Source organism: Stegodyphus dumicola, chromosome 6 (genome assembly GCF_044657685.1).
Source record: "Stegodyphus dumicola isolate Sdum_Otavi_A_Nest chromosome 6, ASM4465768v1".
Lineage (NCBI taxonomy): Eukaryota > Metazoa > Arthropoda > Arachnida > Araneae > Eresidae > Stegodyphus > Stegodyphus dumicola.
This window is the reverse complement of record NC_140773.1, coordinates 232,113,460-232,129,569: the sequence shown is the minus strand read 5'-3', so window position 1 is coordinate 232,129,569 and position 16,110 is coordinate 232,113,460. Positions and strand designations below refer to the sequence as shown.

At 32.6% G+C, this 16,110-nt stretch overlaps 1 protein-coding gene and 1 long non-coding RNA gene across 3 annotated transcripts in view; one reads left to right on the top strand and one right to left on the bottom strand.

Moving 5' to 3' along the window:
* Positions 1-16,110, top strand: part of LOC118181882 (zwei Ig domain protein zig-8-like) — a 762,563-nt gene that overhangs the window by 473,541 nt on the left and 272,912 nt on the right. The gene's annotated exons all lie outside the window — the stretch shown is intronic.
* Positions 1-16,110, bottom strand: part of LOC146996990 (uncharacterized) — a 65,398-nt gene that overhangs the window by 10,701 nt on the left and 38,587 nt on the right. The window contains exon 2 of the long non-coding RNA XR_015041850.1: positions 3,444-3,633. This is a non-coding gene — a long non-coding RNA (uncharacterized LOC146996990). The remainder of the gene's footprint in view (positions 1-3,443; positions 3,634-16,110) is intronic.

Here is a 16,110-nt window from a genome sequence, read left to right as displayed (position 1 = left end):
GTGCATTATGAGTTATAATATGAACGAAATATATAAGTTAACTCTTATATATTTATTGGATCATATAACAGTTAACTTAGTTTCCGTTATATAAATATTATATAAGTCAACTGTTATATAATTATTAATACTGTTAAGTGAATCTAGCGCCGGAGTGTTGCTATGGGAAACAAATACTAGAGTGAATTTTAAAGAATGAATTTATTCTATTGTGGTTTATGCGCTGTCGGCGAAGTAGATTTAATTCAATCCAATAAGTTTAAATGAAATGCAAGAAAAAATGCGTATAATTTATTATTCCGTACAAGGAAGTCATGTGGTGTACACATCAGAATTTTTTCCTTTAAGAGTGATTTGAATTATGTAGTTTATAATGTCCCGTTAAGGGTTTTATGCCTTCAGTTAATCTGTATGTAAAATTTGTAGAATTATTAACAATATAAAAGTGGGGAATTAAGCCTATCGAACCGCCATTTATTTACATTTGAAACTCAGTAGAATGGTGAATTAAGTCAGTTTTTGTTCCTTCAGTGTCTCTTTTTGAGTGGGAGTATAAGGAAACTTTCAGTTTTGTAAACAGAAAAATCTACTTCAAAACAAGCAGTTCAGCAGAATTGCTTGTTTTTGCGTAGAGACTCTAATGTTAATTGTTTATTTTTTTTTTTATTTAGTGTATTTGGTGTTTTTCAGTTTCTCTGCATTTTACAATTTTTAATGAAGATGTTTTATGTTTTCTGTGTTTTTATTTTAATGATTTGAATTTTTATGTATTTTTGCTTTGCCGCGAAGTGAGAACTGAACTGAATGAATAAGAGATATAACTCTAATGAAATTCGAAGAAATAAGTTTAAATGAAATGCAGCAAGAAATGTGTGTAAATTAATAGGCCATACAAGGAAGTCATGCGATGTCCACATTAAAGTTTTTCCTATTAGTAGCGAAATCTGCTGTAATTTAATAATAATATTTTAATATAAATACGTTCGTTTGACTGTCAGTTAAAATTTTCATAACAATACACACTTTAATTAAAAAAATCTACTTTAAACTTGCTTATTTTAATCGACGCAACAGACAGCAATTCAAAAATTATCCACTATCTGGTTCAGTTTTCTTTCCTCTAAATCAAGGTTTCTTAAACCTTTTTTAGTCGCGACCCATTTTTATCACCGAGAATTTTTCACGACCCCCAGGACCTCATAACATTTACGAAAATTTTGAGGGACCCCATAAACATTACGCGAATCCGACACACGCGTGTGTGAAACTGTCAATTTTTTTCACTTGTACTGTGATATACTATTTCGGTTTTAGGTCATTAACTTTAATTTCTAGTTTTAAGATATAGACCAATGTGAAAATTTTAAATAAGTAACAGACGAAATGACAACGTCCCGTGCAAAGCAAGTAAAATGAGCGTTTCTATTATAAAAAGAATGCGTCGAAACGTTTTCGCTTTTTTTCCTTTGTCTGTATTGTCTCATCGTTATCTCTTTTCAGATACATTGTGTGAAAATATTTGGTCATTGTAGAATTATTATAACAAGTTTAAAGAAATATCAAAACTGCTAAATTTTTTGGCAACCCACAGTTTAAGAAACGCTGCTCAAGATCAAAACCATGTTTGCAAATACCATTTGTTAAATACAGGATGAGACTAAAAATATGTTCCTCAGAAAGGAAAATTTCTGATGAAGATTGAAGTGAAACACTCGTTACAATATTAATGACCTTGTAAGGATTATGTTAATTTTATTAACAGTTAAATTTTAAGTTAAAGTTCCTTTCCTGTCAAATACTTAGCTTCAACTTACTACTTCCGGCCAGAACGTAGTTTTGGAATTTGCTGAATATTTAATGAGGAGGAGCGGTATTTAAACCAAGAAGTTACTTACTGAGTCAAAGAGAATCAGAGTTTCTGATTTACGCGCGTCTGCCTTTTTGGCCACTCTCTCTCTCAAAGCTGTTATTACGCTCGGCCGTACTCAGGCCCTTCCTAAGCTTCGTAGTCAAATAAGTTAAGGGGCCCAACTCGTTTTGAACCTTGATAGCTTCGGCTATACTTCTTTAGTTAATCTTAGTTTTAGTTTAATTCTTAGTCTTTTACGTTCAAGTCCAAGTGCGGGCTTTGCTTGTACACTCCCAGGCGGAGTTTGTTAAATCTTATTGGAATAATAAAGGGTTAGTTACCCTTCTATCTTATTGTTTCTTGTCATCGAACACAAGCGATTATTCGCTTATCAGTTCTTAGATTCTTCACTTCCAAAATTAACTTAGAATTCCAAAGTGAGGAACTCTACAATCTGATTGAATATATTGGATTTTGAGTAAGTCTTTAACTTTTCTTTATTTATTAAAGTACAGAACTGAAAAAAATAATAATTTTTCATTTCTGCTCTAAGTGATAATAATAACAATTAGTGCAAATAAAAGGAAATAGGGATGTATAATAGTAAGTCCGATTTCAAGATATACGACGGAGGGAGACTCCGTCTTATAACGGTAGCACACTCGGCGCGTATTCGTGAGGTCCAGGTTCCAGTCCTTGCGAGGATATTGCTCTTTTTTCACGTCTCCAGCTTCAGAAAATAGCTGTCCAGTTGGTATGGTGATTAGCGACCGAGTTGCCGTCGCATGAACTTCCGACCTAAGGTTCTACACCAATCAGAGTTATGTACATGCGACGGAATTGAAATTACCATTCACCGCCGGCGGCATTCATTAAATCAATTACAGTAACATTACAATGCTTAATTGGCAATCTCATATTTACAATAATTGTTACATAATAATCCGCATGAAAAATATACAATCAATTAATCATTACATTGTCATGGATAGGATCTATGCTGTGGAGAGAAAGAGATCTATGCAGTCTCTAAACCTATCTCTACTTCAATACGTCATAACTTCACATTCTTATTAGTTACACACCTAATAATGTGTTTCCGTACTATTGTTTTAGTTATCCACAGAGTAGGCCAGTCACATCAGTTCAGACAGTTGATAGTTCCATAGCCCAAAGTTTATGATGTTGTGTAGACTCTTCTATGTTCACATAAACTGGATCCTAAATTAACTTTTGATAAATTTAAAGTACACTTTTGTTAAATTCATTGTTCACGTAAACACTTGTCCACTTCGATACTTCATAACTTCGTATCCTTAGCAGTTTGCACACCTCATTATGTGCGTCCATATTCTAAAAATGCTATTATTTATTCCATTGCATGTATCTAATTATGTTTATAAAAAGGCTACAATAACACACAATTTCTTCAAGTAGTTAAAAACGTCTACTGAAAAACAGGACCTAATTCCCAATTATAATATACATAAAACACATAATTATTCAGTACATATTATTTACCAACCATCATACCATAAAAATACACATGTTTCAAATGCTGCAACTGATTTTTCATTACAGTTAGAATATTTACCAATCAATCATACTACAAAACTGTCACAGCGATGGCCCGGATCCAAGTCCTGGAGGAGGCATGGTTGTAACTGTTCGTCCCTTCGTAGGAGAAAAGAGGTGGCCACCTATAAGGTGCTTCCATGAGATCACCACTTCGGGCTTTCGTAGTGGTCCAAGGCTTAATGGCTATTAAATAAAGCGTCCGGCCCCTTTAAAAAAAAGCTTCAAAGTAACGTGATGACTACCCAACTGAAATCCTGTTTGGAACAGGAAAAAAAAAAAAAAAAAAAGTGTCGTAGTAAATGGGTTTCCAAACTCACGATCAATGGTGAAACTCATAGCACAGAAGATTTTAGCGTTAAAATATCTTTACTAAAAATTATTTTTTCACTATCTTATAACTGAACTGTTGATTTTCAACTGAGTCAACTGCCTTCCAGATTTGAGAAGTTCATTTATAGCTTAACCGCTGGGCACAGAATAAGATTGCTAGAATTTTCAGGAAGAATCTTTCAGGACGTATAATATTATTTATATATAAAATAATAAAAATAGGAATTTTTAAATTTCAGCAGCTCGGCAAAAACTAGGTGTTTTTCCGAATTCTTTTTAAGCTGTAGATGCAGTGGTAAAGCTAAACTACTATTGGTTACTTTTAGTTTATTATGTAACATGGAACGATCTCGAATTTGGGAGAACAGACGAATTTATGGGGACAGCATAAAATCTAGAAAAGTTAATTTTGAGGTCGCCAGTTATTCTTAAAGCAACCATCGTATTTTGTTATATCTTACATGTCTTCTCCCCTTCAAAGAAATGTTGGGAGAGCTACTTTCATCCTTTAAATATGGTTGCGATTTTGTGCAAATTAATGAAAGGAATATATGGCAGAAACAATAATAACCAAACTAAGTCTCTTATCATATACAACTGCCTACCTTGGAAAACAGTAAACTAGTTAAATACATAAAATACATTTCATAAAACTACAAAAGGAAGTAAGTACACAAGGAAGATTCGCAAAAAGTAAAGAAAAATTTAAAATGCACAGAAGTTCTAAAGACATAAAAATCATTATATAATAAAATACAAGCATAATAAATGGTATATATGAGGATATGCTTACGTTACCTTAGGATTTAACGGTAAGATAATTTTGTCTTTCATTTTATGATTTCTCAACCGAATTTAAGGTAATTAAAGTATTTTACTATAAAATCGTTCCAGTTTCTGTAATTTTAATACCCCCCAGCATTTCCGTATGAAACGGAATATTTAAAGCTGAAACATCTGAATTAAATTTAAGAGCTGAAGCTTGAGAATTTCTTGCAAAGGAGACAAAAAAATGAATGTTGTTTTTCTTTGCTGAAATTCTAGTAGTGGAAGAAGAATTTGTTTTTTCACCTCCGCTTCTTCAGTCAAGCATCATTACTTTTTTTTCTTTCCCTGAGAACGATGTTTGTTTTGAAGACGCTTTGAATAAAAAACTGCAAGGTAAGTTTACCCAAAATGTTATTTTAAAGCATGCACAAAATATTGCATTGTTCCCCTTTTATCGCAATCACTCCATCGTTTTATTTGCACGTTCCATATCATAAGAACGGAAACAAATGGTGTCTAGGTAACACAAAATACTGGAATTCAGCTGAACATGTGTAAACAAATATCTGAAAATTTTCACTCTAATCAAATATTAGTTGGTGAAAAATCCTTTACAAAACTTAATCGTACGTTCTTTTGAAGTCCAATGCATGCTTGTGAGATTTCTCATAAAATTTACATTACACATAAGTAAGAGCCTACTGTCGAAGAGTCCTCTTACAGAATTTTAAATTATTTGTAAAAGAATAGACAGTTAAATAAAAATTGTAACAATTTATGTATATGTTGTTATGAATTTTGTATTTAGATAGCTACTGTTAGTAGAATTGTAATTAAAATTGATTTATTTCCCTTTGCAATGCAACCCGCGATAAATTTTAAGAGAAAGCTACGCCATACTGTGTTAGCTGTAACCGTAATTTCGCCCTCTTCCTGGTTTCCAGAAATCTAGAGAAGCAAGTAAATTTTTAGAACTCTCTCGTGACCCATTAAAAGCCTTGAAAAGCCGGAGAGAGACACCTCAGCTCAGTCGTTAAACCCTTTGCGGCACAGTGTGTCGGCTCCGGACACACCTAAAAATTTCCTTCTGTGCGCACAGAAAAATTGAATGAAAAAGAATTTATAGGTTACTATAGGTTACTCTGAACCTTCTTTATTTATAGTAGATGGCAGCTCAACACAAACTAGTCCATATATTTTAGCCATGTTTAGTTTTTTAAAACCCTCATTTTTCAAAGAAATCTTCCAGACTGTTTTAGAGTATAAAAGGAATTGTTTGAAAAGAAATTTATATGTTATTTTTTTGGCTGTATGCTAATCTCCGTATTCTATATTAGTTTCAAATTTTTACTTCGAAATCTTGCCTAAAATCAGACTTTTAATGTTAGGTAACTTCGCGTTTGTATTTAGTTTAATTTGGTTTGTTATGTGTTGCACATATGCGGGTTCTTGTGCAGATGCGGACTGTAATGATTTATTTTTTAGTTTTACGTATTATATCATTACATTTATCAATCCGCTTTATTTCAGACTGATTTCTGCATCATCTAAATGGTCCCCGATTTTATTGCCAATAGATTTTAGCTGTTCGTCTTTGATGTGTAACTGAAATAAAAGGCTTTTTAATTAATCTATCTCTACTTGTGGTTCAGATATGCGATTTTCTCTTTACGATATTATTTTCATAACTTGGCTACTATGGCAGCAGTGTTGTTTCTTAACTCCTTAATACGTTGAACGCGGCGCCAAATTTGCTGTTTTTTCCGTTCAGCCGGCGCGAGCGATCAAGCGGTCCCACGGACCGACGCCAGCCAAACGAAATTCCAGGGACCGACGCCCGGCCACACGGAAAGTTCACTGCCGGTCCCAGGGACCGACGCCGGGCTCAATGTGTTCCCGAAATTTAACTGCCGGTCCCTAGATACCGGCACCACACTCAACGTGATAAACATTAATATAACAGTAATACAACAAGACAATTCTATAATGCCAAATAAAACCTTAAGCAAATTAATATAACACAATGCAATCTATACTATTAAAATCTGCGCCTATCTGTGTGTGTGTTTGTGGTATTTTCCCCTGCGGAACGGCGGTGAGTTGAGTTTCGAGAGCGGTACCCAAGGATTCCAAAGATTCCTGGGAACGCATGTTGACCATTCTCGTCTAGGTACGACTTTTATCAGCCTGGATATTAATTAAAAACTCTGAAAACGCTCATTTTCAAGTTCATTTTTTTCCAGTGGCAACAGTCTCAAGTTTTGCTGTAAGTTTTACAAAAAAAAAAAAAAAAAAAAAAAAAAAAAAAAAAAAAAAACCAGCTTTGCCGAACATTAAACATATTATTATCGAGAAAGGTACTCACGGATTCCAAAAGCAATTTTGAACTTTCTCATTTTCCTATAGTATTTCTCATTCTCATATTTTCATATAGAACTCAAAATATGAAATAAAAATAGCATTGCCAAGAATTTAATCAATCGGGATATTAATTAGAAACTCTTAAAATACCAATTTTTGCACTCATGTTGAGTGGCAACAGACTCGTGTGCTAGAGATAAAAATCTGCTTTATTTCGAGAAATGTTCCTACCACTCGCCTTCAAATCATGGAGTTTGTTAATAAAAAAATTACAAGTTTTACAAAATGTGAAATAAAAATGTCATTACCAAAAACTTTTAATATATTACTTCGAATTCCAAAATTCGTTGCAAGCCATTTGGTCTATTCTCATCTTCGTACAACTTCTATCAGGCAAGCTATTGATTAAAAACTCTGAAAATGCTATTTTTTTCACTCATTTGCCCTAGTGATAACAGTCTCGCGCGTTGGAGATAAAAATGCTTTACTTCGAAAAGTATTGCTGCTACTCGCTTTCAAACCGCAGAGATTGTTAGTAAAAATTTTGTAAGGTTTACAAAATATTAAATAAAAATAGCATTGCCACTCATTAAACATATTATTATTACATATAGTCATATCCTGACGTCGAAGAAAGCACGCGATGGCATGTGACGTCATCGTATGTCAAAAAAAGTTTCGTTAATGTCAGCATCTCAAATAAATAGATGCTACTGGCAACCTTTTTGTTTCCAGTTAGAATAATTGACACGGTATGTTATTGCCATGTTAACTGATATTGAGAAAAAGTTGTTACATTGCATCATTAAATCATGACGTTCATACGTATACGTATTAACCTATGTGTCAAAAGATTTCTTTTTCTGGTATGGCAACAAAATTATTTACGAGTTGGTTAGTGCTTGGAAAGGAGGAACTGCTTTCATTCATACTTACATAGTTTCATGCATTTTCTTTTCAGATGTGCACAGAAGCTTTGCATAGTGCTTTGGCCGCAGCTCGCTTGTTTCGTGGCTGCGCAGGTACTATCAGAAAACGTGCGAACGCGCATAGCAGCACAAATACATAAATTTAAACACAGTCCAACCATAATACATCTATGAGAAATTAATTTGTTAGCTTCAGTCTTGTAGGTTACATTTCAATAATTAAACAAAGATATAGCATTCTGTTATTCCGGCTATAAAATATTTTTCGACTCGGGGAAATAAGTCTCTACAAAAGGAATACCCAAATATCCCCATCTAAATTCTTTTCGAGGGGATTAAAATTTTATGAAACTTGGATGGATTTTAAAAGGCATTTTGAAGATAATGTAGAATTATAGCAACACCCATACTGTGCTGGGGTCTTATTCCAGACATTCACATTCAATTAACATAAATTTCGTGTCACTGTCGGTGAGAATTACGGGAATTATTGGCGCGTAAAATTCCACAGCTAGTTTGGGGTCTCCCCTTTTCAAACCGGAGTGGGATATTTTGCGTTTTGCATGTTATTTGAAGTCATCCATAACGCCGATAAAAGAGCTGACACACGCAGCTGATATTGAGTGCATATATTAAAGTTTAAATTTACGTGTACTAGATCTAGATATATGCGGTGTGTCTCGAAAGCGTGTTAGGTTTCTTTCTGAATAAACATAATGGAGATTTTTCGGGGCTTTCATTTTCACACTCGCTCTAAACACATAAAAACGCGTATGACATGTGTTAACTTTAGGGGAGAAAAAACTTCATGTCTTCTGGATTCGTTGCGTCAAAATTTTTACATGATTTTTTAATATGTGAAAGATTAAATAAATGCAGGAGCTGTAAGGAAGTCAAGTGAAAAGATCAAGTGAAGTACTATTTAATAATTTCAAAGTCATGTCACCAGGTCGAGATTGTTGGATCAGCTCCATTTTTTTCCTCGCGCAGTTCGCCAAGACCGATTTTGATTAATTGTGCAATGCTTTCACAGTTTACAGGAAGTGGAATTAACAGAATAGTAGTAATGTGTATAAAAATTTTGCTCATGTCAATAAATTAAAAAAATCTTATGTGTACACCACATGACTTCCTCGTACTGAATATTAAATTATACGCATCTTTCTTGCATTTTATTTAAACTTATTAGATTGAATTAAACCTTCTTCGACGACAGCGCATAAACCACAATAGAATAAATGCATTCTTTAAAATTCACTTTGTTTACTATAGCGATACTCTGGCGCTAGGTTTACTTAACAGTATTATATTTCGTTAATATTATAACTCAGAATGCACAAAATTTATATCATTTAAAGAATTATATAATCGTTGCCACGTCTTCTATTCAAATACTATAATAAAGCTAGAACTATGTATAAAAGAAATTAAGCAAACAAAACAAAAAAGAAACAGAAACAGACGATTGAGTATTTCTCATTCAATTAATTCCGTTTTCACTTCGCGACAAGGCAAAAATACATAAAAACTCAAAATATCTGTATTAAAAATTACGAAGTAAATCTTAAACGCTTATTTCCTCGAAAAAATTCCAGAAAGGATTAAGCATGATTTAAATAATAAATGAAGGCGTTATCTTTGTTGCTGCGAAGCTAAGTTTCTCTAGATTGGCAAAAAATCCGCTACTCAGCTGTTTCAAATGTAAACAAGAGCAATGGCCGCCATCAAATTAGGCTTAGTGGCACTTGAACAATTTAAAAAATTTTGATAATTCTAAAACATATTACATAATATTTACTAAAGGCATAAAACCCTTAACCGGAAGAAAAAAACAACATAATTCAATCATTTTAAAGCACAAAATGTACAATTTACAAACATATAAGGGTAAAGAAACTAAGATCACTGAGCCGGGTAACAGAGTGGATATATTTATAAATATATTTATATACGTTTGGCGTGGCCGATTGAAACCAAAATACGAGGTGCACATGTACACGTTATAGTAGTCTTATATACAAAATTTCAACGTTCTGAGGCTACTCGTTTTTGAGTTATGCGAGATACGTACGTACGCACGTACGTACATACGTTCGTACAGACTCCACGAAAAATTCTCTTCAGAATTCATTTTAAAGCAGTTTTTTTAGTTTTTTTGGAGGAAAAGAGTCTTTTATTCTGTCCTTACGTACAGATATCACGCAAAAACATCGTTAAATTGCATTCGAAAGCGGTCAAATTGGATATTTATAATAAAATAATTATGCTGCCTGAAGCTTTTCGCGATTACAATACTTCCTTTTTACTTCGTACAAGGAAGTAAAAATCTGATCTGGGCCTCCTTCTACGGTCTATTAAATTATACGCATTTTTTTTTGAATTTCATTTAAACTTATTTCCTCGAATGTCATTAGAGATATAACTCTCATTTTATCAGTTCAGTTTTCACTTCGAGACAAGGCAAAAATGCATGAAAACACCTTCATTAAAAACTGTAAAATGCAGAAAAACATAACCACCAAATACATTTAAAAAGTTTAAAAAAACAGTTTCTACGCGAAAATAAGCAATTTGGCCAGCAGACTAAGAAGGCAATTTTTTCGCTGCACTACACTGAAAGTTTACTTTTGCTCCCATTCGGCAAAAAGAAGCTGAAGGTGCAGAAACTGACTTAATTCACTATCCTGCCCAAATGCAAACAAAGCAAACAAATATGGCTGCTCTGTTAGGCTTAGTTGCTTTTAAACAATTTTAAAATGGTTGAAAATTCTTTAAGTATTGCATGCAGATTAATGAAAAGCATAAAGTCATTAACCGAGGCAAAAGAACAGCATAACTGAATTATTTTAAAGCAAAAAATGCACAATTTACCAGCATATAAGAATGCTCTCCGAACTGAGAACTGAGCTCTCCGAAAAACTGAGCTCTCCGAGCCGAGTAATAGAGAGTAGTATGTGTGTGTGCATATATATTGTAGAGACATTAGGATTTTTGGAAGCAGGCAAGATGAAAAATGAACAAACGCCTTCGCCGGAAATCGAACCACGGACCTCGGGAATACAGGCCCAGCGTGCAGAACCACTACACCACGAAGAAACGCTAGGAAAGCAAGAGATATATCTTATAATATATACACTTTTGGCCAATTGCAAACAAAAATGGCGATGCACAAGTACATGTGATAGCAGGCCTATGTGCAAAATTTCAACGTTCTGCGTCTACTCGTTTTTGAGTTAGGCGAGATACATAGATTCGTACGTACAGACGTCACGAAAAAGTCTCTTCTGAATTCATTTTGCAATCCGATTTGGGAAAGTCCTTTATTCTGCCTGTACGTACAAATGTCAAGCAACAATATCGTTCAAAGGGATTCGAGAGCGGTCAAAATGGATATGTTCGTTAAAATATGATGCTCAAAATTTTGGTGATTAGAGTACTTCCTTTACGGTGTAGAAGGAAGTAAAAAACCACATTATTAAAGAATTTTATCTGCAGATCTTATTTTCCCAAGTAAAATTGCGCATAGACCAATTTTTAAAACGTCTTCTGTACTACGAAGCTGAAGGAGACCAAGAAAGAAACAGAAAATATTACATAAAATTAGGAGCAGACCATTCATTAGCTTTGTATCAGTGCGATTAGAGAACAAGTTCGAATCATCGAGTACTATTAGGCAAGAATAATTTTACTACTGCATAAATAAAAAAATTGTCACCAAATATATAACTAATAAATTTTGGATAAGAAACAAATAGAAGCAATTAATCAAGGCAATAAGGAGTAGCAAACGTTTTAAGGTTTGACATACATTTTTTTTTAATACTGCCACCCCCCGCCAGAAAAGTAGTCAACCTTTGTTATACTAATTCAGAAGTCAAAGAACAAAAATCAGCGTTATATTTACAAAATTTTGTAAATATAACGCTGATTTTTGTTGTTTGACTTCTGAATTAGTATTTATTCGGCGTGTTATTGTGTCTTAACCTTTGTTATATCAATGCTGATTAGTATATTCTGTCGCCAGTATATATTTTGTCGCAAATTTGAAGAATATCGTAGTAGGACTTAATTTTGTATTACTTTCAAGAAGTAACTTCATGTTGTAGTTGCAAATAAATAAAATACGAACGTCTTTATTTCGATTAATGAATGATTAATTATCTAGATATTAATTTTGCACAAAGTCTATAACAAATTCTAAAGTTAAACACAGACAAAAAAACAATTGAGAAAAGGGAATTTTTCGAAAAATTATCTAAATTTTTAGAATAATTTTAAAAGCAATAGCTGAAAATGTAATTGTGTATATTTAATTCATCTTATTATTCTATTTCATGAAGTCTGAATAACATTAATATATGAAAAATGTGTAAAATAAAGGTGTGAAAATGCTGGCAAATTTCGTAATATCTGAAAGTGTGTACTTAATTAAGATTGCATACTGTGTATATTTAGAACAGACCTGGTCAGCCTTAATGGTTTCACGGGCCACTTTGATGACGAGGAATGTTACAGTGGGCCGCACTTTATTTGTACATGCTTTTAAAAATTTTATCATACAAGATGTAATAAGATATACGTAATACATAATAATGCATAATAAGTATTATACATAATCTAATAATGTATATAAATTCTATTATACATTCACTTGTTTATACATGCTTTTCTCTTCGGGAAAAAAATTTCCTTTCTTCCTGATGCCTGTTAACCGTTTTTTATTCATCATTATCATTAATTAAATGCAAGTTTTGGAATCGGTAAAATCAAAATAATAAATTTCGCTAAGTATAGAATATTTCCTGTCCGTATTCTGAGTAAATAATTTTGTATAAATTTTAAAAGAAGAGTTTTCAGTTTTGCTGTACGTTGATCATCAAGAATCAAATTCGAAAATTTCAACGTTTTAGGATTTTTTCCGTTTTGATGATCGCTAATGCAATCTAAAATTAATCTGTTTAAAACTTTCACGAGTTTCCTCGAACTATTACTAAATTACTTTTGATACCCTCAAAATATCGTTAAGAGAATAAATCACAAATTTCTACAGTGTCTTGCAATCAGGGTGAAAATAAAATGTAACGAACTTTTAGGTCTGTCATCTAAAGTATGTATATTCAGTCTTGAAATCATGAAATAATGTTCATAAATGTCTTTTGATAATTACACACTCTCGTACTGCAGTTGTACAGTTAAAAATTTATTGTGTTTCTTCGTAGCAAAGTGGCTTTATTCTGTCCTTGTCTTTCCTTGTAACACTTATGAATTGTAACACTTTAGACTTATGAGATGGTGAGAAACTATGATTTTTAGACTAAAACATCTGAGGCGGATACCACATCATTTCCTTCAACGCCTGTTTAAAACATACTTTTCCTTTTTTACTTCTTTGTACGAAGTAAAAAAGGAAAAGATGTAGATGTGCACTTCGTATTTCGACCGAACCAACATATATAAATATATATATCCACTCTGTTAATCGGCTCAGTGATCTAAGATTCTTTACTTTTATATGTTTGGAAATTGTGCTGCATGCAATATTTGTGGAGTTATCCACAATTTAAAAGTTTGTTTAAGTGCAGCTAAGCTTAATGAATTTTGCGATGGCGGCCATGTTTATTTGCATTTGAAACTTAGAAGTGTAGTGGATTTGTTTCTAATTTAGAGAAACTATGCTTCGCAACAACAAAGATAACTTGTTATCTTCTTTTATTATTGCGAATTAAATCATGCTTAACCCATTCTGATGAAATATGTGTTTAAGATTTATTTCGTGATTTTTAATATAGATATTCTGACTTTTATGTATTTTTGCCTTGTCGAGAAGTAAGAACTGAATTAATTGAATGAGAAATACTGAATCGTCTGTGAAAAACTGTTTCTATTTCGTTTTGTTTGCTTAATTTCTGTTAGACATCGTTTTAGATTTATTATAGCATTTGAATAGAACATGTGGCACCGATTAGATAATTCTCCAAATGCTATAAATTTATATGCATTCTGAGTTATAATATGGACGATACGTAACGCTGTTAAGTAAAGCTAGCGCCAGAGTGTCGCTATGGTATGGTAAGCAAATATAGTGAATTTTAAAGAGTGCATTTGTTCTATTGTGGTTTATGTGCTATCGACGAAGTAGATTTAATTCAATCTAATTAGTTTAAATAAAATTCAAGAAAAAAATGTGTATAATTTAATATTCTGTGCAAGGAAGTCATGTGGTGTACACATCAGATTTTGTGTCTTTGCTTTTCACTGAAACTTATTTCTTCATTTTTTTTTTTATTTAATTACTCGATTCCTCAAGGCAAGTTGACAATGACATCAAAAATTGCAAATTTCGAAACTGAATATTACAGTCGGTTTTACTCATATGGGAATCAGACTTCTTATATTTATATGTTTTCTTAACGAGAATTAAATTTTCCCAAATATAAGCAAAAGTTCGGGAGACTGCACTAACAGCTAGGTTTCATAATTTGTCCAAATTACTATTTTTAGTCCAAAGGGATTTGAATCCCGAAGGACTATTAGTTTCGTTTTGGCATTTTGCGTCGGACTCATAAATGTCGGTTCACTTTTCAAACTGTTGCCACAAAATGTTAAGAGTCCTGCATTATATTTGAAGAAATCAAATAATGAAAAATCTGCATAAATGTATGTATATTTCTCGTATTGTGATAAAACAACGGTACATAGAGTCATCGAATTTTGAATAACGTAATCCTCCAACGAATATGAGCATGTGGAAGACCAAATTTGAAATTTGAAATTTGTTTTATGATCGATTTCCTATTTTTTAAAACTTTGACGAATTTTTGATTAACAAACTCAAGGATTTCAAAGCGAGCAATGGCAACGTTGTGCAGAAAAAACATTTTTATCTCCAGCGCGTGAGTCTCTGTATCGGAAATTCTAAAGATATGCTCGTTTTAAAACTATTTTGCGATATTGCTATTGCACTGGATCTTATGGTTTAAGTACGAGGAACATGATATTTAATAAAGAAAGGTAACACACAAAATGTTAAAAAACGCCCCTTTGGATGTAATTTAAAATCTGAAACATTTCAGAATTTTTTTTTTTTTTTGGAATTTGTATTGTCAATATACGATAACCCGACTTTTGTTTCTGCAATTATTTGTCTCAGGCGTGCACTTACAATTGCAGTATTGTTTTAAATGTTAAAAATAATATATGTATATATATATATATATATATATATATATATATATATATGTGTGTGTGTGTGTGTGTAAGATTCAGCAAAATACGATAGCTGCTTTAAAAATAACTATCGACCTCAAAATTAACGAGTCTAAATTTGGTGCTCTCCCTCCTAAATTCATCTGTTCTACCAAATTCGAGATTTTTCCATTATTTATAACATTATATTCCATGTTAAATAAAACTATACTTAACCAATCACAGCTTAGATTTACATAAAGCACCTGCGTAGTATAACCGACTTTGCGAGGAATTACGTTCCTTTTTTCTGACTTCTGCTATGCAAACAACTGCGCATTGTTTATACTTTCCTGCCTGAAATAACGTCATATCTTTTTACCTATGTTTATGAATATTATTGTATTCAACGATGCTTGAAAAATAATTTGTCTGCCAAAAAGATGGTCCGAGATGTGTAAAAATAAAGATGGGTGATTCTCCAACTTTTGTTATTTGCTTCATGAAGCATTCACCCTCAGCCATTACTATAGCCAGAGGATAAAGTACGGCATTCCTTCCATGCATTAAATTATTACAGATATATATATATATATATGGCTGAGAAGACAGTAATGGCTGAGCCACGAAGTTCTATATGAAACAAAATATATGTATATAGGAATTCCATATAGGAATGTTATACATATATAGCAATATTATACATATATATAGGAATATTATTCCGAAAAGAAGTACCCAGTAAAGTGCTTATTAATCATTCTCGGTCAACTATCCGATTATCCTGTTAACATGCGTCATTTGTATACTATATTCAACCACAAAAGGGGATGCTTTCTGTGTCATGTGTCACGTATATGGCATTTAAATGTGAAATTTCTAACCGTAGATATCTCCGACGTATGTCCTGTAACGACGTGGAATAGTTTATATTCGTATGTTAAAAGGAGGTTCGTACGTTAAAAGGTTATGCCATTAGAGTTTATATTGCTGTAAAACACTTTTAAGATTTATTAATACAAAATGTAAGATTGCAAGATTTACTTTAACGTCATAAAGCAAAATATTGCTCAAGAGTGTGAGATAAAATAACAATGGAAAATGGCAAAT